Source organism: Puma concolor, chromosome B2 (genome assembly GCF_028749965.1).
Source record: "Puma concolor isolate L17-30 chromosome B2, mPumCon1.1.hap2, whole genome shotgun sequence".
NCBI classification, from domain to species: domain Eukaryota; kingdom Metazoa; phylum Chordata; class Mammalia; order Carnivora; family Felidae; genus Puma; species Puma concolor.
In genome coordinates this window covers 10,141,779-10,167,385 of record NC_141671.1, presented here as the reverse complement: position 1 = coordinate 10,167,385, position 25,607 = coordinate 10,141,779, and the positions used below count along the sequence as shown (strand labels likewise).

At 41.4% G+C, this 25,607-nt stretch overlaps 1 long non-coding RNA gene across 1 annotated transcript in view; it reads right to left on the bottom strand.

Moving 5' to 3' along the window:
* Nucleotides 1-21,466, bottom strand: part of LOC147580718 (uncharacterized) — a 188,084-nt gene extending 166,618 nt beyond the window's left edge. The window contains exons 1-2 of the long non-coding RNA XR_015251032.1: nucleotides 21,096-21,466; nucleotides 20,063-20,270 (exon numbers count right to left, since the gene is read on the bottom strand). This is a non-coding gene — a long non-coding RNA (uncharacterized LOC147580718). The remainder of the gene's footprint in view (nucleotides 1-20,062; nucleotides 20,271-21,095) is intronic.
* Between the last annotated feature and the right edge of the window lie 4,141 nt (nucleotides 21,467-25,607).

The following is a 25,607-nucleotide window of genomic DNA, read 5'->3' as shown; positions in this document are numbered from 1 at the left end:
TGTAGACTGCACTTGGCAGGTACGATCAGGCTTGATGGCATCTTACTCAGAGTCCCCCGTGACCCTGAAGAATGTGCATACTTTCACCTATTCTCTGAAGAAGAACCTCGACACATCCCCTGTGAGATGGGTTTTCTGTGGTACCAATGTTCCACCAGTCTGCTCACGGGACCCTTTTAAGTTGGTATGTGCTCTTGTCTGTATGATTCTTCAGGAACAAGGAGCCCTTTTTAAACATAGGGTGGCTGGGTGCCTGGGTGGCTCAGTCAGTTAAGCGTCTGACGTCGGTTCAGGTCATGATCTCGAGGTTCTTGAGTTCAAGCCCACGTCAGGCCCCGTGCTGACAGCTCAGAGCCTGGAGCCTGCTTCGGATTCTGTGTCTCCCTCTCTCTCTGCCCCTCCCCTGCTCACACTCTGTCTCTCTCTCTCTGTCTCAAAAATAAATAAACATTTTTAAAAAAGTAGGGTGACTGACATACCCTCTTCCCAAGTAGTTTATGAAAAGAAAAGGAACCAACTAAGAGGATATTGTTTTGTAAGCTGGCCTTAAAGAAAACAAAGCAAAACAGAACAGAACAAAAGCTACTTTCTCAGATAAAGTTTCTCCTGGAACAAACTCAGTATGTAGCTATTGGGATAACACTCTCTGTGCCATGCTCTTAAAACACAGATGAAACACTGAAACAGGATGCCTGCCTTCTCAGATGCTACTTAAGAACCCTGAACCCCAGAATTAAAACGTAAACATTTTAATGCCTTTTTAAATCACTTCTGCCCCATCCCAGTCTTCAAAATCAGATGTTGCCATAAGACAGAAAAAGATACCATCTCACAATCAAACATCTCAAAATTTACCACAAGGAACATATTACTGTTCATTAGTTGATTAGACTTGGTGAGAGATTTCTTATGTATATTTGGCTTTTGTGTTGATGTTCATTACCATTGAGTAGGAACTTTCCAATACCCTTAATTATCTTCCAAATATTTAAAACAAGTTCAAGTCAAGTACAAATGTAAAGGTCGTGTATGTGATCAAACATAGCACACGATGGAAAAAAAGTTACTTCCATCCTAGCCTACATAAAATACAGAGGACTTTCGGGGCTCCTGAGTGGCTCAGACGGTCAAGCGTCCGACTTCAGCTCAGGTCATGGTCTCACAGTCCATGGGTTCGAGCCCCGCATCCGGCTCTGTGCTGACAGCTGGGAGCCTGGAGCCTGCTTTGGATTCTGTGTCTCCCTCTCTTCCTGCCCCTCCCCCGCTCATGCTCTGTCTCTGTCTCAAAAATAAATAAAACCATTAAAAATTTTTAAAAATAAAATAAAATAGAGAGGACTTTCAGAAAACATAAGGAGCAGTATCACTGCCCGCCCCTGATTTGGGAGACTATTATTTGCTCTTCCCACAGCCCATCCCAGCCCCAACTCAAAATAGCATTTAAAATAAAGTGAAACCACCTACAACTACAGCACAGTGTGGAAAATCTTTTTGGAGAACTTTGTTCTCCGAGATTCTACAAAGCGTGGGTCAGATTTGATCACCCCTCCGTTTCATTTTCTTAATCGTTGTAAGTAATTTAAGAATTTCATGAGATCCTAAACCTACCCTGTTGCAATCTGATAATTTTAATGAGAAAAATCATCATGTTCGCGTACAAGGCAACCCATGGGACACATTTATTATGGGGAAAAAAATCTATCTTTAGGAAACATGTTACCACTAAGACTTAAAATTAAGAAAAATAAAATATCCCTCCCCCTACCCTAGAATTGGTGAACAACGTCTTCACAAAGTATCTCAAAGGTTTCCTTTATTTTCTAACGTGGACATTCTTGGGACTCAAACACAAGTCAGTCAAGGAATCAGATGCTGACAATATGAGACGGGTGAAGAAATTAACGTTTCTGCTAGGAGAAAGCCCGCCTCCATGGAGGGAAAATAAAAGTGCTTGGGGGCGAGGAAGGGGAAAGAAAGCCCCAGTGAGTTTAATAAGTGCCATTATTGCCGAGAAATCTAAAAGGGTGATAATGTGAATCACGAGAGAAATGCAATAGGGCAGCTATTTGAAATTTGTTTTTCACACATTTTGTGCAAAAACAACCACTCTTGCAAGAAAGGTCAATCTACCCACACGTTAATCTCCAATCAAGCAGCACTCTGAGAATCCAAATGTGATTGCAAATCTCCCGCATGCCAAGATGAAGAGATTTTTCATTGCAACCTATTACTACCAGCATTTTACATTCATTATGGTCAGAGGTTGAAGTGCACACTGGGTATTTGGCTGGTGCTGAATTCCAGCACTCCCCTCATTATACTGGAATAGAATTAACATATGAACACCACACACACTCACAGCTATGCTATAGTAACATGGAAGCATATGACTTACCCTGGCCCAAGGAAGGAGATTCAGACTTAGGCTTCTTCCTCAACCTTATTTCACTGCCCTGAACTATTGCGGGGGCCCCTCTCAGCGCCCCACAGCTTGCCGCATGTTCCGGAATAACTAGGCGCAGCAGGAAGAGCGGGAGCAACATGCAATTAACAGAGGCTGTCCCTGCTTTTGTTAATTCGAGTCAGACCCTGAAACTTTCTGTACTTCAACACCTGCGGTCGTGCCTTAACCTCCTTTTTAAAAAAGAGTTCAAGAACTTTATTTTAAAATAGCAAATGCAATACACAGGGCGGGAAAGTGGGTAAAACAAATAAACAGCTACCGTAACCCACACTCCTGGCAAGACGTAACAGACTCCCAGACTTGCCCCTTCTTCTGAAACATAAATACCTCCCTCCCTGCAGCCGTCACCAGTATTCCTGAAATGCATCGTATTTACTTCCTTGACTTTCTTTGAGGTTATATGATTTTATATGCCTAAAATATGGTTGAAGTACACCTGTTTTTAATGATGTGATTCAATTCACATAGAATATATCCCATCATGCCTGGCTTTTTTTGTTGTTGGTGTTCAATAGTATATCTTTAAGACTGACCCACCTTCTTTTGTGAATTGGCAGTTTGTTCATTTTTTATTATTGCATACTGTTCCAATGTATAAATATGTCATGATTGACTTGCTTCTTTGATTATAAATTGACATTTGGACTCTCTCTCTCTCTCTCTCTCTCTATATATATATATATATATATACACACAATATATTTACATATATACACAATATATCTATATATATATATATATACAATATATTTATATATATTCAATATATACATTGACTGCCGCTGTGAAAAGTCTGGTATGTCAGATATATGCCGGGATGCGTATATAGGAATATATTGGGGATGTATGCATAAAAGTGAAATTACAGAGGGGTGCCCAGGTGGCTCGGTTGGTTAAGCATCCCACTTCGGCTCAGGTCATGACCTCACAGCTTATGGGTTTGAGCCCCGCGCCGGGCTCTGGGCTGACAGCTCAGAACCTGGAACCTGCTTCCGATTCTGTGTCTCCTTTGCACTTGTGCTCTTTCTCTGTCTCATAAATAAAGAAACATTAAGAAGAATTTTAAAAAAGAGTGAAATTACTGAATCACAGGGTATACATATGATTACCTTTACCAGACACAAGCAAACAATTTCCAAAGTCTCCATCCCACCAGCAAAGCCTGAGAGTTCTTATCGTTTACCTACCCAGTAACACTTAGTTGTATTTTGGTTTTTGTTTTATTGATGGCCTGAATGACAGTCCTTTCCTATTTAAATACAATAGTTTGAGGAAGAAGCTCTCCCTGGGCTTTGCGAGCCTCTTACAATCCTCAAGCACTGACCTACTCCAGAGGTCATCAAAACTTCCTCGATCTCGTCAGCGTGCACTACGACTAGAGAAGCCCTTAATTTAGAACTTCTTCACATGATAAATCGCATTCATTCTAAAAGCGCTATGATATTTTACAAAATCTGGGGAAAAGTCCAGAGACAAGAGACTACATTTTTATCAAAGATCCAGTAGGTGTATAAATAAAATGAGATTAGAACCAACAGTTTGGCACTCTGTAAATCAACTAAATAAACACCAGATTCTGCACACACACAAAAAAAATCAGGTCTTATTAATGCATCTGACAGGGTTCATCACAAAGAAGAATAAATTGGGGAAAAACAGTGTGGGAATATGGGAATTAAATAAAGAAAAAGCCTGCTCCTTCTTAATGTCTGTCTCCTCCTGTACACACACAGACACACACACACACACACACACACACACACACACACACACACTATTTCACTCACCACCTCCAGCACTAATTAGTAAGTGACTTCTTTCCCTTGAAATGCTGACAAGTTCCAGTTGAATACATTAAAAAGAGAAAATTGAAAATTATTTGAATATTGTTAGTATTTTTCCAAGAATGCACTTCTCTCATGACGGAGTTCCATATACACAGAACTATACCCAAAATGTGAATTTTCTTCGTGAGGTTCCTGCTGAACAGGGCTCTGTGTGAAAATCCCGCATATTTCCTAAATAACTTTGTTTTCTACTTAGAAAACTGACACGAACAATAGATGTTCATGTGAAGGTGCAAAAACTCGATGAAGAATTTGCTTTGCAAGTTTCCAAAATCAGGATTATGACTTTCCTTACCTAGATCTATTTAGACATGAGAATCAAAACTTTATTCTTTATTTGGGATATTACTTATTATTGTGTATTTCGTCACTCAGGGAAGATCCTACAATGTGTAGATTACAACAATAGTTAACTGGGGGAGGGGGGAGCGCCTAGGTGGCTCAGTCTGTTGAGCGTCTGACTCATGGTTTCAGCTCAGGTCATGGTCCCAGCACCATGGGAGGGAGATCCACACTGGGCTCTGCACCGAGCATGGAGCCTGCATAAGATTCTCTCTCTCTCTCTCTCTCTCTCTCTCTCTCTCTCTCTCTGCCCCTCCTCCCCCCCACTCACACACGCTCTCAAATAAAAAAAATAATAATAAATAAATATAGTTAGCTTGGAGATGCAATATTTTTGGCTCATGATCTCATGGTTCATGACTTCCAGCCCCGTGTGGGGCTCTGTGCTGACAGCTCAGAGTCTGGAGCCTGCTTCAGATTCTGTCTCCCTCTCTCTCTGCCCCTCCTCCACTCACGCTCTGTCTCTCTCTCTCTCTCTCTCTCAAAAATATATAAACATTAAAAATTTTTAAAAATGGGACAGTTCAGGGGCGCCTGGGTGGCGCAGTCGGTTAAGCGTCCAACTTCAGCCAGGTCACGATCTCGCGGTCCGTGAGTTCGAGCCCCGCGTCGGGCTCTGGGCTGATGGCTCAGAGCCTGGAGCCTGTTTCCGATTCTGTGTCTCCCTCTCTCTTTGCCTCTCGCCTGTTCATGCTCTGTCTCTCTCTGTCCCAAAAATAAATAAACGTTGAAAAAAAAAATTTTTTAAAAAATGGGACAGTTCATAAAAGAAACAAAGAACAACCGATTAAAAACCTGCGTATTTTATTAGATTATCAAAATTTTACTGGGATACTATGTACTGTTACAAAGGTAAGTGAAACCAGAATCCGAGTTATACTTTATTCAAAACAACCAACATCCCATAATTCCCCCAGACACACACTGGTCAGGTTCCAACAAAGCAATGGGTGTGTCCAATCCTACCAATGCCAGCCTATCCAGTCTAAGAGAGACTGACATTTCCAACACCAAAGTTACAGTAACAAGAAAAATATAGGCCACTAAATTCAAACTATAAAATAGTTCACTATAATTTTGCATTTTACCTTTCCAAGTAATCAATATTTTTTTCTTCTGGACCGAATCTCATAGTTTCTATTAAACCAATGCAAGCTAAAAATATGGTCATCCTAAAAGACAAAAAGAACGAAGGACCAGATGATTCCCATATAGCCAAACTAGAATTTTATGATTGATTCTATAAAGATAATAATTAATCTTCTGAATTCTAAATGGCAGACACGAAGCAGAATAAGGAAAGATAAGAACCACTACGATAATAGATCATTAAGACGCAATATGCTTTTCTTGAATGACAAAATGTTGTCTCTTTCCCTCTGAAAACAACAAAACTATTAGCGAAAGCATTATCTGAATGGCCTATTAAAGCCAAGGAACTAATAAAAACCATGAGATTATCTTCAATGACTAAAAATCGCCACCCATTATAAACATATCCAGCCATCTGAAATTGCTTCAAAGAAAATCAGAAATACACACCATTTTGCGAGGCTGATGGTGGATTTCTTTTCCTTCACTGTGAAAGTACTTTCTCTGTCACAAGTGATTTCTCTTTCTCCCCCCCACAAATAAAGAAATAAACGCAAACATTTGTAAACACTTAAAAGTCCCTGCAGTGAGAGCTAGTCTTCAGAGTAAACAATGTCAATTTTAATTTTTTTTTAATGTTTATTTATTTTTGAGAGAGAGAGAGAGAGAGAGAGAGACAGAGTGTGAGTGGGGGTGGGGGGGGGGGCAGAGAGAAAGGGAGACACAGAATCCAAAACAGCTCCAGGCTCCGAGCTGTCAGCCCAGAGCCCCACGTGGGGCTCAAACACACGAACCCTGAGATCATGGACCTGAGCCGAAGTCCTGAGTCAAAATCAGACGCTTAACCGACTGAGCCACCCAGGCGCCCCACAATTTCAGTTTTAAAGAAACAAGGCATTCGAGTTTACCGGGAAAAGTCATTCTTATCCCTTCCCTGTGTTCTAGAAACTAAGTATACCAAAGTGAAGACATACGTGAAATGTGGTTAAAAAAACAAAAAACAAAAAACCATTCCAGATAAAAATTTGATTCTCAGAACTAGTGTATGGACTTGATTTTCCCTGCCCAGATAAGGGCATCGTTCTCCTTGTGGTCAGCAAACGGGGAAGAGTTTTAGTTGTTTTGTTTTGTTTTATTTTATTTTGCTTTCCCTCTAGCTACATCTGAGATTCTAAAGGGCCCTCTCTATAATACTTGAAAACAAACTTGTCATAGTTGCTTATACCCCTAAATGGAAATAACAGTAATATGTTTAGAAAATTCGTGTTGAAATTGTTTTAACATGTTTTTGTTGTAAGCGTGATTGTTTAAACCAGTACCTAGGAGCTAGTGAATTCCTCTGAATCATACAACATAAATTCTATGTGTCTTATTTCTTTAAAAAAAAAAAATGCGTGTGTACGGTAGAACTAAATATCATGGAAAAAAACCATTTCAGGTGCAAAAGTATAATCCATATTCTAAATATTTAGGTATATAACTAAACTTACAAAGAAACAATTGAGCGGTATCTCTGAAGGCTGAAAACATCTAGAAATCTTGAATTTGTAGTGAGCCAAGCACTGAAATTAGCAATACCCTTAAGACCATCTGCTAAATCATGACGTCATATGGTTCCACACCTTCATGGGAAGTAGGAGACAAAGCCTACAGTTGGCCCCAGGATAGAAGCTAGAGCAGATCCTCTTGTGAACGGATAGCAAAGAACAAACTGAGAGAGAAAAAGAGAAAACCCACAAAGGAAGATGGTGTTCAAATGTGCTCACCAGGTTTTTGACTTGGGATAAAGAGGGTAAAGTCTCCACTAAGATTTCATAATCATAAACCACAGTTCATGCAGCATTCGGGCTGGAATTCATGCTATGTGCATAACTCTGAAAACCTCAAGCTGAAAATTATTAAGTTGGGCTTCATTGCAGTGACTCTGGGAACCTGGCATAAACAAAGGTAAAGCCTCACTAAGAGGAACCATTTTCAACCTAGACCTCCTAGAACAGGCACAATCAAGTTAAATTCCCACAACGGAAAAGAAAATACACATTTTCTGAACCAGGTACTAGGCCTCAGAGAAATAACAAATCACAATTCAGGCCTCTGGACACTACAGAGACTATAGAGGGTGCTGGGATTGTTTCACAAGGACAAGAGATGATCACAATGAGAGGCATTTGAAAAATAACCACATAGGGGCGCCTGGGTGGCGCAGTCGGTTAAGCGTCCGACTTCAACCAGGTCACAATCTCACGGTCCGTGAGTTCGAGCCCCGCGTCGGGCTCTGGGCTGATGGCTCAGAGCCTGGAGCCTGTTTCCGATTCTGTGTGTCCCTCTCTCTCTGCCCCTCGCCCGTTCATGCTCTGTCTCTCTCTGTCCCAAAAATAAATAAACGTTGAAAAAAAAAAAAAAAGAAAGAAAAATAACCACATAGATGCTAAGCACAAGAAGTCAGAGGAAGACCAATACCATGGGATTTCACTCATATTTGGAGTTTAAGAAACACAATACACGAGCAAAGGGAAAAGTGAGAGAGAGAGGCAAACCAAGAAACGGGCTCTGGGTTTTTTTAATGTTTGTTTATCTTTGAGAGAGACAGACAGAGAGAGAGAGAGACAGAGTGTGAGTGGGGGGAGGGGCAGAGAGAGAGGGAGACACAGAGTCCAAAGCAGGCTCCAGGCTCTGAGCTGTCAGCACAGAGCCCGACGCGGGGCTCGAACTCACAGACCGTGAGATCATGACCTGAGCTGAAGTCGGATGTTTAACTGACTGAGCCACCCAGGTGCCCCACCAGGAGGTAGACTCTTAACTCCAGAGAACAAACTGATGGTTGCAGGAGGGGAGATGGGCAGGGAGATGGGTAAAGTAGGCGATGGGGATTAAGAAGGGGCACTTGTGACTAGCACCAGGTGTTGCACATAAGTGACGAATCACTAAATTCTACTCCTAAAATCACCATTACATTGTACGTTAACTAACTGGAATCCTTTAAATAAAACCTTGAAACTAAAACAGTAACAACAACAAACAAAAACCAACCAAACAAAAATAATAAAATAAGCTGTTGTAAATTCCATAGTACATTATTTGTGAAAGTAATTAAAATAGCCCATTATTTACAAAAGCAACTATAAAAACGTACGTATATGTGTATTATATGTAATTTTCTCCAAATAGAGGCATGCTTCCATAAAGAATTATTCAATCACAAAAAAAAGAAGGAAGTACATAGTAGTTGAAAATAAAAATTTAATAGAAAAGTTAAACAACTGGAAAGAGAAAACTAAAGACAAAATCAATACATGGCAAGAAAAATCTGGAGAAATTATGCAGAATAAAGCCCTGAAGGATAAAGAGAGAGAAAATATAAGAGGTCGAAGTAATGGGTGATAAAAAGAGATAAGCTAATATTTATTAATAAGCGTACTAGAAAGAAATAGAAGGAGAATGTGGGTGAGATAATATTTAAGGAAATATTGGCTAAAGTTTGTTTTGGAATTTTTTAAAAATGCCAATTCTCAGATTCTCAATATATCCAGAGCAGGATAAATAAACAGAAACTCATACCTGGACATATATCAAAAGTCTGCAGAGTACCAAAGACAAAAGATTATCTTAAAACAATCCAGAGGTTAAAAGGTGAATTAACGAAAGTAAGAATTAGACAGGTGGCTGACTTCTCAGTAGTAATGACACAAGTCAGAAAAGAGCAAAATGAATCAGCACACGCTAAGGAAAAATAAATGCCAAGCCAGAATTCTATATTCACTGACATTACAATTTAAGAATGTGTACAGAATAAAAGCATCAAGCAAATTTTGAGTATGTACTATTAAAAGAGACTCACTGAAGACATACCAATAGGATTTAATTTCGAAAAAATAAAACTGAGAGAAAAAGAAAGTCTGAAAGACAGAAAATAACAGTGAGAAACCCAAGAAGAGAAATAAAAGCAAACCTGGGTTACCTAAACAATAAAGAAAGGACACTGAATATATAAAACTATAACATCTATTTTATGGGGTCTGAAAAACACTGAAAAATAATAGCAAATAAGGCAATAGGAAAGTAATGAGACTTCAAGTATTTTAAAATAACTATATTATTAAGTGAGAGAGTGATTAAGATTCTGTAAAAAAATTTTTAATGTTTATTTATTTATTTATTTATTATTTTTTTTAAATTTTTTTTTCAACGTTTATTTATTTTTGGGACAGAGAGAGACAGAGCATGAACGGGGGAGGGGCAGAGAGAGAGGGACACACAGAATCGGAAACAGGCTCCAGGCTCTGAGCCATCAGCCCAGAGCCTGACGCGGGGCTCGAACTCACGGACCGCAAGATCGTGACCTGGCTGAAGTCGGACGCTCAACCGACTGCGCCACCCAGGCGCCCCAATGTTTATTTATTTTTGAGAGAGAGAGAGAGCTCACAAGTGGGCATAAGCAAGCGGGGGAGGGGCAGAGAGGGAGGGAGACACAGAATCTGAAGCAGGCTCCAGGCTCTGAGCTGTTAGCACAGAGCCTGATGTGGGGCTCAAACTCACCAACGACAAGATCTGGACCCGAGCCAAAATGGGTCACTTAATCGACTGAACCACCCAGATGCCCCAAGATTCTTAAGTTAAACATACAGAATACTGGACAACCTAGAAGAAATGGGTAAGTTCCTAGAAGCATATACTCCACCAAACCTGAAGTAGGAAGACTGATTACCAGCAATGAAATTGAATGAAACTGAATCAGTAATCAGTAATGAAAAAACTTCCAACCAACAAAAGTCCAGGACCAGACGGCTTCACAGATGATTTCTACCAAACATTTAAAGAAGAGTTCAAATCTATTCTTCTCAAACTATTCAAAAAAATAGAAGACAAAGGAAAACTCCCAAATTCATTCTATGAGGCTAGCTTTACCCTGATAGCAAAGCCAGGCAGAGACACGACAAAAAAAAGAACTACGGACCAGTATCTCTGACGAACATCGATGGAAAAATCCTTAATAAAATACTAGCACTCACCACAATCAAGTTGGATCTATTCCTGGGATGCAAGGGTGGTTCCGTATTCTCAAATCGATCAACATGATACATCACATTCATGAGACAAAGGATGAAAACCATACGATCATTTCAACAGATGCGGAAAAAGCATTCGACAAAGGACAACATCCATTCCTAATAAAAACCCTCAACAAAGTAGATTTAGAGGGAACGCATCTCAACATAATAAAAGCCGTATATGAAAAACCCACGTCGAACATGATGCTCAATGGGGAAAAACTGAGCGCTTTTCCCCTAAGGTCAGGAACAAGACAAGGATGTCCACTATCAACACTTTTATTAAATATAATATTGGAAGTCTTAGCCACAGTAATCAGACAACAAAAAGAAATAAAAGGCATCCAAATTGATAAGAAAGGAGTCAAACTTTCATGATATGCAGATGACATGATGCTCCCATTTAGAGAACATCATCCATTTATTAGCCAAGCGAAGTGGTACCTGAGGGGCTCAGTCAGTTGAACGTGTGACTTGGGCTCAGGTCATGATCTCACAGTCCGTGAGTTCGAGCCCCGCATCGGGTTCTGTGCTGACAGCTTGGAGCATGGAGCCTGCTTCATGTTCTGTGTCTCGCTCTCTCTCTGCCCCTCCGTCGCTCACACTCTGTATCTCTCTCTCTCTCTCTCTCTCTCTCAAAAATAAATAATAATCATTAAAAACAAAACCTTCCCCATTAATAAACAAAAATAAAGAGGTGAATAAGAATACAGAACATAAATAGTAGCCTCAGTATTATGAGTTACATAAAATTATTCCTAACAATTGGAAAATACACATTTTCTGAAACCGCATGTAGAACATTGACAAAAACATAAAATGTTATTTTATAGAAATATAATATTATCACAAAAATCAACAGTAGCAGAAAACTTATTTAAATGACCATATACTTAGACAATACAAAAATGCTAAGTAACTCAGGGATGTTGGTAAAATGATACGCAGAGAGAAAATTAATGCATTCAATGCCTATATTAAAAAGGAGGGGCACTTGGGTGGCTTCGGCTCAGGTCATGATCTCATGCCTTGGGAGTTCGAGTCCCGCGTCAGGCTCTGTGCTGACAGCTCAGAGCCTGGAGCCTGCTTTGGATTCTGTGTCTCCCTCTCTCTCTGCTCCTCCCCTGCTCATACTCTGTCTCTCTCTCTCTCTCAAAAATAAATAAACATTAAAAAAATGTATTTTTAAAGAAGGAAAAGCTAAAAAATACTGAACTAAGAAGATAACTTAAGTTTCAAAGACAGAATGGACTCGAATAAAGTATATGGGGTGAAATAACAAAAATCAGAAAATAATAAAATAGGAAAAACAAACAAACAATAGAGGATCACAAACAGAAGCTGACCTTTGAGAGAAGACCAATTCAATTGACAAACCTCAGGAAAGTTTGAGTAATAAAAGAGAGCAAATAAACAATACGGAAATGGAAAGGGTGCATAACTACAGGTGCTTCAAACATTTAAAAAGTAGTAAAAAAAAATTATCGGGGCGCCTGGGTGGCGCAGTCGGTTAAGCGTCCGACTTCAGCCAGGTCACGATCTCGCGGTCCGTGAGTTCGAGCCCTGCGTCAGGCTCTGGGTTGATGGCTCAGAGCCTGGAGCCTGTTTCCGATTCTGTGCCTCCCTTTCTCTCTGCCCCTCCCCCGTTCATGCTCTGTCTCTCTCTGTCCCAAAAATAAATAAACGTTGAAAAAAAAAAAAATTAAAAAAAAAAAATTATCTACTTTATGCTATCAAAAACATTGAAATAGATTCTTAGGGAAATATATATGTATACATGTATGTATATATGCAAATATAAATATATATTTATTATTATAAATATATTTATTAATGTGTATATATTTACATATATTTACATACATACATATATATATAAATCTTGTCGAATGGACTAAAGAACTAGACCACATGAATAGTTTTAAAACCATTAAATAAATTTAATCAACAGTTTAAAATATCCCCATAAATGAAACACCGGGCCCAGGGAAGTTCTAGTCATTATTCATAGACGGATAATTCCAGTCTTACACATAATATTTCAGAAAATATAAAAGGAAGAAACATTCCTCAACTTATTTTATGTGGCTAGTATGATTTTGATACAAACCCAGGAGAGGAAAGTATAAAAAAGGAAAATTACAGGCCAATTGCACTCATAAATACGGGTATACAATCTCCCTCAACAAAGTATTAAGAAAACAAATGCAGGGGCGCCTGGGTGGCGCAGTCGGTTAAGCGTCCGACTTCAGCCAGGTCACGATCTCGCGGTCCGTGAGTTCGAGCCCCGCGTCGGGCTCTGGGCTGATGGCTCAGAGCCTGGAGCCTGTTTCCGATTCTGTGTCTCTCTCTCTCTCTCTGCCCCTCCCCCGTTCATGCTCTGTCTCTCTCTGTCCCAAAAATAAATAAACGTTGAAAAAAAAAAATTAAAAAAAAAAAAAAGAAAACAAATGCAGCAAGCACAGACAAAAAAAGTAAACACAGCCAAAATGGACTATACCAAAAGTAAAAACTTCTTCATCAGAGACAACAATCAACAGAGTGAAAATGGCATGCTACAAAACGAAAGAAAATATTTATTTGCAAATCATATATCCGATGAGAGGTCAATACACAGAATATATAAAGAATTCCTACAATGAAACAACAGCAACAATAACAACAACTCACAAATAACCTGATTTAAAAATGTGGGAAGAACTCGAATAGAGGATCTGCAAATGTGCTACAAGCATATGAAGAGAAGCTTACGATCACTAATCATTAGAGAAAGGCAAGTCAAAACCACAAGATATTATCTCAGACATCTTAGAACTGCACCTATTGATACAACAGAAAATAACAATTGTTGGCAAGGACGGAGAGAAATCGGAACCCTCTTACGGTGCTAGCAGGAATTTAAATGGTATAGCTGCTATGGAAAATAGTATAGTTGTTCCTCAAAAATTAAAAATAGAATTACCATATGATCCGGCAATTCCGCTTCTGGGTATTTATCCAAAAGATCTGAAAGCAGGATCTTAAGAGGTGTGTGCACAACCAATATTCACAGCAGCACTATTCACAATGGCCAAGAGGTGGATACAGTCCAAAGACAGATGAATGTATAAACAAAATGTGATATGTACATACAATGGAATATTATTCCATCTTTAAAAGGAAGAAAACTTTTTTAAATGTTTTGTAATTTTTTTTTTTTTTTTGAGAGAGAGAGACACACACAGAGCACGAGCAGGGGAGGGGCAGAGAGAGGGGGAGACACAGAATCCGAAGCAGGCTCCAGGCTCTGAGCTGTCAGTACAGAGTCTGACACGGGGCTCGAACCCATGAACCATAAGATCATGACCTGAACCGAAGTTGGATGCTTAACCGACTGAGCCACCCATGTGCCCCAAAAGGAAGAAAATTTTGACCCATGCTGCAACATGAATGCACCTAAAGGACATTCTGCTCAGTGAAATAAACTAGTCACAAAACACAAGCACTGCGATTCCATTTACTTGCGGTATCCAGAATAGTCAAACTCATGCAAACAGAAAGTAGAATGGGGGTTGCCAACGACCTAGAGAAGGAGAACATGGGGAGTCATTTAACGGGGACAGAGTCTGGCAACATGAAAAAGTTCCAGAGATCTGTTTCACAACAATGTGAACATACTTCACGCTACTGAATGGTACGTTTAAAAATTGTTAAGGGGCACCTGGGAGGCTCAGTATCCAAGCATCTGACTCTTGATTTCGGCTCAGGTCATGATCTCACTGTTCATGAGATCAAGTCCTATGTCGGGTTCTGTGCTAACAGCAAGAACCCTGCTTGGGATTCTCTCTCTCCCTCTGTCTTTGTTCTTCCCCCACTCACGCTCTCTGTTTCTCTAAAAACAAATAAATGTTTTAAAAAATAAATAAAAATAAAAATGGCTAAAATAGTAAATTTTATGTTTCTGAACACAATTAAAATTCTTTAAATGCCAATTTAGTTTAGCCAGGAAACGTATAGTTGGTTCAATATTAGAAATTTGATTAACGTAATTTACCACAGTAACAAAGGAAATAAGATTATCTCAAAAGACGAAAGTTTGATAAAACTCAATATTCATTCTTCATTCATTCTGCAAAAAGGCCTAACGAACCTTCTTATCAAAGGCTGTCTTCTACGCATGTGCACACATGAAGCTTCCAACTCACATCATATTTAATGGCAAAACGTTAAGGATTCCTTTGGAAATCACGGATAAGGTATATTTGCCTGCTGTCAGTATTTCTATTTAATGCTATCCCTAAGGTCCTATCTAGTGCAATAAAAATGATTGGACAGGGTAGTGGGGGTCAGGAAGGTATACAGCAGGAGAAGGAAAGATTTGGAAGGGAGGCAGCAAGGGAGAGGTGCACAGAGGAAGGGAAGAAGAAAAGCAGGAGAAAAAGAGAAAAAGGAAATGAAATGTTAAAGCCATAAAGAAAGGAAAAAATAAAACTATTTTTGTCTTGTGTGATGATTTTCATATGGTTTACAAGTAATCAAATGAATCTACAAATAAATTACCAACTTTAGTGAGACAGTTCAGAGTTGCTAGATGTGGTTGTTACATAAAAGCCAACTACCTTTCTGTACAACAGCGACACGTAGAGCCTTTCATTATTTCAAATATGCCATTTTTAGTAGCACCGAATATAAAGTATCCAGAACGAAAGTCACATGAGACCTTTCGGAAAAACTTACCAACTTTTGTCCAAAGACATTAAGGCAGATGTAAGTAAATGGAGAGATTTATCATATTTACAGACCACATCATTCAATATGGTAACATGGCGAGAATGTCCCTTCTCCCCAGTTTGGGCCACACAGTCACGGCAATTTCAACCAAAATTCAGAAGAGGCCTTATACAGGAATTAACACACTAATTCTGAAGTGTGCATGAAAGAGCAAAAGACCAAAAACGGTCAAGACACTCTGGAAGAGGAGTCAGGTGAGAATTTATCCTCTGCCAAAACACTAAGAAGCCAGTTTTTAATTAAAACGGCACAGAATTAGGGCACGTATCGTCAAATAAACTAACACTACACAACTGAGAGCCACGAAACAGACCCAGATGAACGTGCACACTGAGTATACGACAGAAGTGACATCAGACACCAACAGAAAAGCGGGAGCTATTTCATAAATCACGCTGGGGTAGCCAGTTGTTCCCATAGGGCAAACAATGGAACCTGATCTCTCCTTCACACCTCGTAAAAAAAACAATTTCAGACTGATCGAGGGCTTACTACTTTTATAAAAAGAATGTGACAATGTCTTTTTGAGAAAAAGGATTTCTGAAGCAAGACACAAAAAAATGAAACCATAAAGAAAATGATTGGTAAGTCATTTATAGCTAAGAACTTGTTTATCAAAAGATGCCTAAAAAAGGATGAAAATCCCAGTCACAGAGTGAGAATGATTACTTGTAATGCATACAGTCATCATAGGATTTGTATGAGAATGTTCCTAATAATTGATTTTAAACATAGGGCACTGGGGTGGCCCAGTCTGTTAAGCATCTGATGTTTGATTCCAACTCAGGTCATGATCTAAGGGTGGAAGGATGCAACCCTGCGTCGGACTCTGTGCTGGGTGTGCAGCCTGCTGAGGATTCTCTGTCTCTCTCTCTCCCTCTGCCGGTCCCTCCCACCGCGCCCTCTCTCTCCCTCAAAAAGAAAAAAAAGTAGAAGGGTAGAAAATTACGTGGGAAAGAAAAATACACAGTATCAGTTTACGGATTACTAATTTGCTAACAAAAATTATAGATCAAGCAGAATAGAAATTAATAATACATCATAAAAGGAAGATGCCCTAGAGATAATATGACGTCTTTGCACCAGGAAATAAGCACAGTGATGATCATTGTAGCATTATTTATAACAGCAAAAATCAATGAAAACAACGAAGATGTCTACCATCGGGAGTATTGGTAGATAAAACAGAAATACATTGGAATAAGCGCACTCAAGGCTCACCATTCTTAGCTAAAGGAGTACCCTGGTTCAAAGGCTTCTTCTCTGGTTAATTCTCCCTCTCCCTCTGGAGATTAAAATCTGTTATTTCTGGATATCTGCCCTCTACGCTATATTTATATATAACTGACCCACCGGACTCAAACCACAGTTTTATTTCAAAACTAGAAAATACTCTAGAGCCCCATTTATTTCCTCATTTTCCACTTTCTCTCATCGGCTTCTCACCTCCATCTCCCCGCCACACAACAAAGACACACACACACACACACACACACACACACACACGTTTCTTGTCACGAGCTGCACTTGACTTCCAAAAAATTCAAGTCTCTTAAGATACCTGTGGAAATGTCCACTGCCTCCCTGGGATGACAGCTTAATCCTTTTAAAACCCTAACTCTATATTTAGGACGAAGAAAACAATTTTTCAACACCTGAACCAAGAGCAGAGGATGATTAAGATACAAATTTTATGTGCCAGTTTATTTTATTTCTAATTATATTCTTAGTAAATGATGTTAATATTTAATAGGAATGACTTTGCCACTCAGTGCTTCGCCCAGTAAAAACCAGAGCCCTTAGCATTTTATTGGCACTAAAGCAGTCAGCTGTAACACAGGATAACAGCAAGGGTAAAGAAATTCTGCTCCGTCCCTAAATTAAATGTCTCCTCAATGACTTGAGTGCTCAGGTAGAAATAGCAGTTGCTCAAAGAAATTGGCTCCTTTACAATGAAAAACAATCAACATAGCATTTTCCTCAAATCCAAGGAGACTACAACATATGTAGAGGAGATGACAATAATTTTAAAAGGTGTTGACAATATTATCATAATAGAGGCACCTGTTTAAACCAGAGCTGACCCTCTTGCATTATGTGGTTGAAGGAAATCCAAGCAGATGCTATACACGTAATCCAGAAAGAACCCCAAGGATCACCCACCCCTCGTGCTTGTCATTGAAAGACGGGTGGCATGACTTATTCAACAAAGTACATTCAACAGCATCTCCCTCCACCCGCAACATATAATATCACAAAACTAGTCACGGGGGAAGCACCTGGTCCCCAGAACAACGTTCTCCGGCATGTCATGATACCTGGTCAACCAAGATCAATTTTAGCGGTTCATTTATTTCACGGAACAATTTACATATGATTTCCTGAGCTTTATATTTCCTCAATGCATATAAAAATATGATTTGAGAAAAATTCCTCCTGTAATTTCAGGTTACTATTTGTCTTGCAACTTGAATGGCACGTGTCCATGGTCAAGTGGCTAACACAGTATGACTTTATACAGAAGATCTATCTTCAACCGTGTTTTCCTAGCAGGTAAACAGAACCGAACTTAATGTCAAGTTCCTAATTGAGACGTCATCATCAAAATAACTTGTTTTTATGTGTCTCTTTATGTGTGGCTCTGTACTGGTGACTATGAAACCTCAGAATTAAAACATCGTATGATTTCACTCATATGTGGAATTCAGGAAACAAACCAGATGAACATAGGGGAAGAAAAGAAAAATAAGATAAGAACAGAGATTGAGGCAAACCATAAGAGACTCTTACATACAGAGAACAACTGAGGGTTGCTGGAGGGGACGAGGGTGGGGGGGGCGGTTAGACGGGTGATGGGTATGAAGGAGGGCACTTGCTGGGATGAACGCCGGATGTTATATGTAAGTGTAACTGCATTCTACTCCTGAACCAATGTTAATTAACTTGTTAACTACCCTGAATTTGAATAAATAAGTAAATAACACACTAAATAAATAAATAAATAAATAAATAAAATGTCTCTCCCTCATAGGATATGCAATTTAAAGTCAAATAGAAGGGGCACCTGGGAACTCTTGATTTCGGCTCAGATCATGACCCAGGGTCATGGGATCAAGCCCCATGTCAGGCTCTGCACTACGGGTCAAGCCTGCTTTAGATTCTCTCTTTCTCTCTCCCTCTCTCTCTAAGGAGCCTGGGTGGCTCAGTTGGTTGAGTGTCCAACTCTTGATCTCAGCTCAGGTCATGATCTCACGGTTTATGAGTTCAAGCCCCATGTCAGACTCTGCACTGACAGCTCGAAGCCTGCTTGGGATTCTCTCTCCCTCTCTCTCTGCTCCTCTCTGACCCCTCCCCTGCTAGGGCTCTCTCTCTCAAAATAAATAAATAAACTTAGAAAAAAAGATTCTCTGCCCCCTCCCTTGTTCACACTGTGTCTTAAAGAGACACAGAGAGAAAATGTACATATTAAAGACCCCAAGATCAAATACAGACACTAAAACATAAGCCAGTAAGTATGTTCAATTATATCAAATGGTTAGATAAATAAGGGAGTTATAAGAGGTTTTGTTTTTTTTTTTTTAATGGTTAAGTTTTCATGAAAATCTCTCTCTGTCTTGAAGGTTTATTCAGGAGTTGGGTTTGAAGAGCTGTCTTAACAAAGGAGAAGGAGCCTGAGGAGGATTTCAGGGAAAGAGAACATTCAGGAAGAAACCAAGACGTAGGATAATTAAGAAAAGAGGCATGAGTGCTAAGACGGCCAAGGGGCAAGTTCAGTGCAGCGGACCTCGAGCGTCTCAATATGAGAAAACAAATATATACCACCATCCCTCAGGAACCCCATTCACCTGCCTAGCAGACCTGAATGGTGTTCACAAAAACACGCTTATCTATTACTCAGGAAGATCTGACTCATTTTGAGTTCCCAAGTAGGTCAAGCCAACAATCTTTAAACACCTATATTTGAGAAATATTTAAGTTTAAGAATAGTTCCTTAATCTCACTTAATTTCTAGCGTGGATGGTTCATCAGTCGCTATTGTTTTCCTCTAAGCTATTCTTGTACAAAGGCAACTCTTTTATCATGTTGGGTTCACTCACAATTATACACTTCTATGAATCTTTTAGGCTGGGCTTCTCCGAGACTGGTCTCGGAAAGAAGGCATCAGCGTTCCCAAGTAACTTGTGAGGATGGAAATTCCCAGGCTGCACCTCAGACCTGCTTGGGCAGACGCTCTGGAGGGGACGTGCGGCCATCTGTGTTTTAACAAGGCCCTCGGGCAACTCCAGGCCTCACTCGAGTTGCAAACCACAGCTTTGTACCTGTTAGGAATAGCACACACATGCTTGCTGTGGTCCCACTGTTAGGACACGCATTACCGCTCATCTGTAGAAACACTGCAGGGGGAAGGGGGAGGTTTTGTAGCTTCATCTCAACATTGATAACGGCATATGTATGTTGGTCAATAAATACTCCCCAAATGGTATAATGTTGTTAAATACCTAGGCACTGTAGATCCTAGTGGGTCGCGAAGCATTTGCCAATATATTGTCAATGCGGCTGAAAGATTTAATGAGCTCCCAAGGGTCTCCAGTCTCTCTTGGGTCTCAGGTGAGGAAGACCTAGGAGGCTGAGACCTCACCGCATCTCCCGAAGTGACAGGTGGAGGATGGCCCCAGGAGGAAGGTCTAGAAAAGTCTCCTGGAACATCTAAGAGTAAAAAAAAAAAAAAAAAGAGAGAGAGAGAGACAGTTTTAAAAAAGGAAACTAGGCCTGAGATTTCTTTCTTGCTGGTCACCAGGCCTTTCTCCAGGCAGATCTGGGTCACCTCCAGTGGGCGGGCCCAGGCCTCACTGTCAGCATCTGGAAATGAATGGACTTATAGTGAGAAAATGTCATTCCCCTTAAGTCTTAGTCTGATACCCATCAGTGGTACTTAACAACACCTTGTCGAAATACGAAAAATTAGAATAAAATAAAATAATAAAAGAAAATGTCTAAGACTGAATCGCAGAAAAATGATTATATATATATATATATATATATATTTTTTTTTTTTTTTTAAGAAAATGTTCTAAACTCTAGCAAACTAAAAGAGACTTTTCTGCACGCTGGGCCAACACCCCACCAAGTGCCTGGAAAATCCTCTACCTGTGCCCACCCCACCCCCGTTCCCACCGTCCCGGGTAATGAAGACCTTCCTGCCTGTCACCAACACCAATTACCTCACCCAGACTTCACCGTTAAAAAGGGGGGAGGGGGGGAAATCACTATTTCAGCAGCGGTCATTTAAAAACAAGAAGAAGAAAAAAAAAAAAAAAACCCGCACATCGACAACAATGGAGAACTCCCTCCAAAATTAGCCCACGCCGTCACATAAATTGGTTTTCTTTGTGATCTCAAATTGACTTGCAGCTCACTAGTTGGAAAATAGTTGCTGAGAAGCCGGGGCCTCCGGCTCGCGGATCCTGCCCGCCTTTCATCGTGTAAACAAACGCATCAGATTTAAAGCTTTCCCATAATTGTTATGCTAACCTTGGAGCGAAACCTCTCCATTTGCATTTGAAGGAGCTAAATATTAGGCAGGAAAGAAAGTGCTCTTTTTGAAAGCCTGAGAAAGTGTCCCCGCGCGGGGCTGGCCCGCCATCTGGGCCGCAGGCTGGGCGCGCAGCCCCCGCCCCCCGCTCCCCGGCTGGGGGCGCCGCCGGGGCCGTAATCTGGGGGCCGAGCGAGGCGGCGCGGCCTCGGCGGCCTGAATGGGGCCGGGGACGTGGGAGCCGGCCGTGCCCGGGGACAGGCAGCGCGCCGCGGGCTCCGCTCCCGTTGCCCGAAGCGCGCTCCAAAGCGCCCACGTCGCGCGGGGGGCCACGCGAGCCCGGCCGGGGGCGCAGAGCTGCTTGCTCCCGGAAGCAGAAATTCACATCTTCGGGCCCGCTCGGCCCTGGAGCCCGTCGAGGCGAGGCTGCTCTTGCAAAGCGCACGGCTGCACGTTCATCTCGGAGCAATTAGAAATAGAAACACCGCACCGTGGGAGCTGTTTCAAGACAGGAAGGAAGGCTCCAACTTCCCATCAGCCTGTTCTGGGGGGAATAAAGAAAAGCCAGGCGTCCCTCTCCCTCTTCGTGCAACCTGAACACAAAGCAGGTCTCCGGACCCGGGGCGGGGGGGGGGGGGGGGGGGGGGAGGGGGGGAATCCCTCCTGGGAGGGTATCTACGGCGGCATACAGCAGGAGAGCAGAGCTGGAGGGGCTAAGATATTGCCAGATTCCGAGGACATAATTATTTTCTTTCACCACTTCCCATTTTCTTCTCATTTCTAATATAATTCAAAGGTGCTTTGATTTTTAAATGATGGTGCTGTTGTCAGAATTAGCATTTTTCACTAGTCCTAGGAGACATTCCAGAGGAGAACGGTATTTTTATTTTCCTTTTCCCCCTGCCCAGGGTTTGACAAAGGCTTCTCATGCATCGCTGGGCTGTGTTACAAAGTTAGGGGATTTTTTCCGACGCTCAAAAGAAGATCATTGAGGCTGCAAGTAACCCTGGTTGCTGCTAGGAGATGGAATTCTTTAGGCTACGACTGCTTATTGCAGGAATAACTGGCGACAAGAATGAGGGACAGCCCTGGAGTCCCCCACGGGGCAAGAAAGAGGCAACGGTGGGATGTGAGGCGAAGGTTATTGTTTTTCCTAGTCATAAACAAAGCATCAGTGTTTGACAACTGTCCAACATAAGCACTAAGTGTTCTGTTTATTTCATAAGTATTTATTCAATGGCCGCAAGTGTGTGTGTGTGTGTGTGTGTGTGTGTGTGTGTGTGTGTGTTTGAAGAGTCGGGGCCTTGTTCTCAGGCAGACCCAGGTTCCCTTTTGGCTTCTCACACTTACCACCTTGGTGGTCTTACTCAAATTACTTAGCTTGTTGCAATCCCAATATTCTCATCTGTAAAATGGGTGCATGATCTCCATCTCAGAGGGCTGTTGCCATGATGGAATAAACACAGCCTGGCACAGAGTAAGCTCTTTATAAATCAGAGCAATTCCTGCATCATCATCATCCTTATCATCCTCATCGTAGCTGTCATTATCTTTTCTCTGAAGACTCTGAAATGAAATCTTTAAAAATATGTATTAAATGAAGGGAGCGTTCAAAAATATTGATTTGTCGACAGCCAGTTCCTGTCGGGAGGAAATGGATAAAAGACCGCAAAGTTCCTTGCTCTCACGGAGCTTTTTTTCAAGCTAGGGGGATGGACGGGCAAGGAAAGGAAGGAATACAATCACTGCAACCGGCAATATGTTCCATCAAGAAAAGGATCCTGGGCATGGGGAAGGGGGGTGATTGGGACAGGTTCAGGGGGCGCAAAGGGCTGGTTACCACGAGGTGGACGCAGGACCTCTCAGAGACGGTGACAATGATGGGGGTCAGCCAAGCAGAAGCAGGCCGGAGAAACTAAGCAGTGCCAGATCTCATAGGGTCAGGAGTTTCAAATTCTTCCCGGGGCAATGAGACACCGCCCGGAGTTTCAAGAGAGGGAATGACGTGATCCGATGTATTATTTAGGAAGGTCACCCTGGCTCCTATGTGAAAGAGTAGACCATGGAAAGGGGTGGAGGATGATAGGGTGAAGGCGGTCTTCAGGCCTGGTTGCGCCCGGGAAGCTTTTACAAAGCCAAACCCCACCTGGGTGCGTAGAGTAGCGCCCACACGTTTTTGTTGGGTTTTATTTTTTTCTTACTCTGTTTCGGCTTTAAACTCCCAAGGGATTCTAATATACAGCGAAACTTGAAAAGCACTAATTTAGGCGTTTGGATTGTCCAGCAAAGGATGATATGCTAGAAGTAGGAGTGGCAAGAGGTGGTCATGGTCAGGATACGACTTGGAGGGAGAGCCGGTCAGCCTGTTGAACGGGAAGTGACAGAGGTCGGCGGGGACAGGAAGATTTAAGGAATGACCTCGAGGTTGGGACAGCAGCAGGACGGACGGTGATTGCATTCACCGGGAGAGCAGAAATGAAGCTGAAGCAGGCTGGCAAACGGGAAGCCGGGTTGCTGAAGACTGCAGGCAAGAATTACTCACCGGGTTTTGTACACAACGCTTATCTGACATCAGTACCACAGGCGAATTATGCTGTGGAGGCATCTAGCAGACAGTCGATTTGAGAGACAGTAGGTCAGAACCCTAAATGTATCAGTGTCACCCAACAGATCTTCCTGCGCGGTCCGAAGCAGTAGCCACTCACCACACACAGATGTCGAACCCTCGAAATAAGGCTAAGCTGGCGTGACGGGCGCTGCATTTTTGTTCTGTTTTAAGTAATGGAAATTCATTGACGGAAAGAGCTCTGCGTGGCCAGTGGCTGCTTCCCTGTTGGCAAAATGCAGGTACGTGTTGACGATGCCCGTATCCGTATATCTGGCCTGAACCTCTTCTTTCAGACTGGGACACCTTCTCATCACCTCCCCGGCAACAGATCAAAGCCTCTGTCTTCTTCGGCTTGGATTACTGCAACATTAGATTACTGGTCACCTTGTTTCTCCCTGACCTTCCATCGTATATTCTCAAAACAGCCCCTACAACCATCTTTTTACAGTTTGAGTCGTATTGTGGATTCCTTTGCTTAAAGCCTTCTAACGGTTCCCCTTGTCAGTATAGTAAAAGCCGAAGTCCTTTGTCTGGGACACAAAAAAACCTGCATCATCTGACCCTTTCTTTGCTCCTCCAATTTTCCTGCCTTCCTGCGCCCCTCCTCTGTCTCTGCTGCAGCATTTTCACTTCTTTTGTGCAACAAAATTAACTCAGCAATCTTGTTTGTTGCCTGCTCTCCCTTACTAGGAAGTAGGCTTTTATGAGTGTGGGGATTTATGTCTACTTTGTTCGCTATTGTGTCCTCTAGTATCAAGAACACAGTAGCTTGGCACACAGTAGGTACCCAGTAAATATGGAATAACTGAATCAGAAGACAGATAATATATGCTCACCTGGATCACCTAGAAAGACTGTACACAGACAATAGAAGAGCCCCCAGGACTGAGCCTTGGGTCTCGCCAATGCACAGAGCTCCCCTGTCCAATATGGTAGCCACACTTGGTTTTTGAACTTTTGAAATATGCTAGTCCAAATTAAGTATAAAATACCCACCAGGGGCACCTGGGTGGCTCCATCGGTTAAGAGCCCGACTCGAGATTTCGGCGTTGAAGCACTATATCAGCCTCTTCACAGACAGTGGGGATCCTGCTTGGGATTCTCTCTCGTTCTCTCCGCCTCTCCCCTGCTTGCTTCTCTCTCCCTCAAAGTAAATAAACATTTTTTTTTTTAATAACCCACCAAACTGTGAAGAATGTAAAGTATCTCATTAATTATTCATACTGATTGTTGAAATAATGTTTTGGATATACTGGGTTAGTTAAAATATGTTCTTAAAATTGATTTCACCCATTGACTTCTACTTTTTTTTTTAATGGGAAGATTAAATACTAGGAAGTTTAAAATCATAAATGTGGCTCCTGTGATATTTCTGTTAGACACATCGCTCTCGAGACTTAGAAGAAGAAAAGCCAGCAGGGGATAGTGTCCAGTGAGCCAGAGAAAATATCAAGCAAGTATGGTGCATGGAAGATGAGAGAAATAATTGTGCCCAGTAGGAGAGAACAGTTAACTAGATCGTGTGAGTAATATGAAGATGGAAAATTGACCAAAGATTTGGCAAGATGGAGATCACACTTAACCTTGAGAAGGGTGGCTTGTGAGAAACGTGTGGACAGAAGGTCAAATGTAGACAGTTTAAGTCAGAATATAAAGAAGTACAGACAGCCAATATAGATAACCCTCTCAAGAATGCCTGCTATGAGAAATGGGATACTTGCTGGTCACAGAGGCGAGAGAAAAAATTAAAGGTGGGAGGGATTTTGAAAGCTGAAGGAAACCATCAAAGAAAGCCCCAAATTGGGAAATGTAGGCTAAATACAAAGAGTATAGAAGCTTAGCATTTTGAATCTGAAAGGGCCCTTGAAGTTCATCTTGGACATTATAAATAAGGACTTTGAGG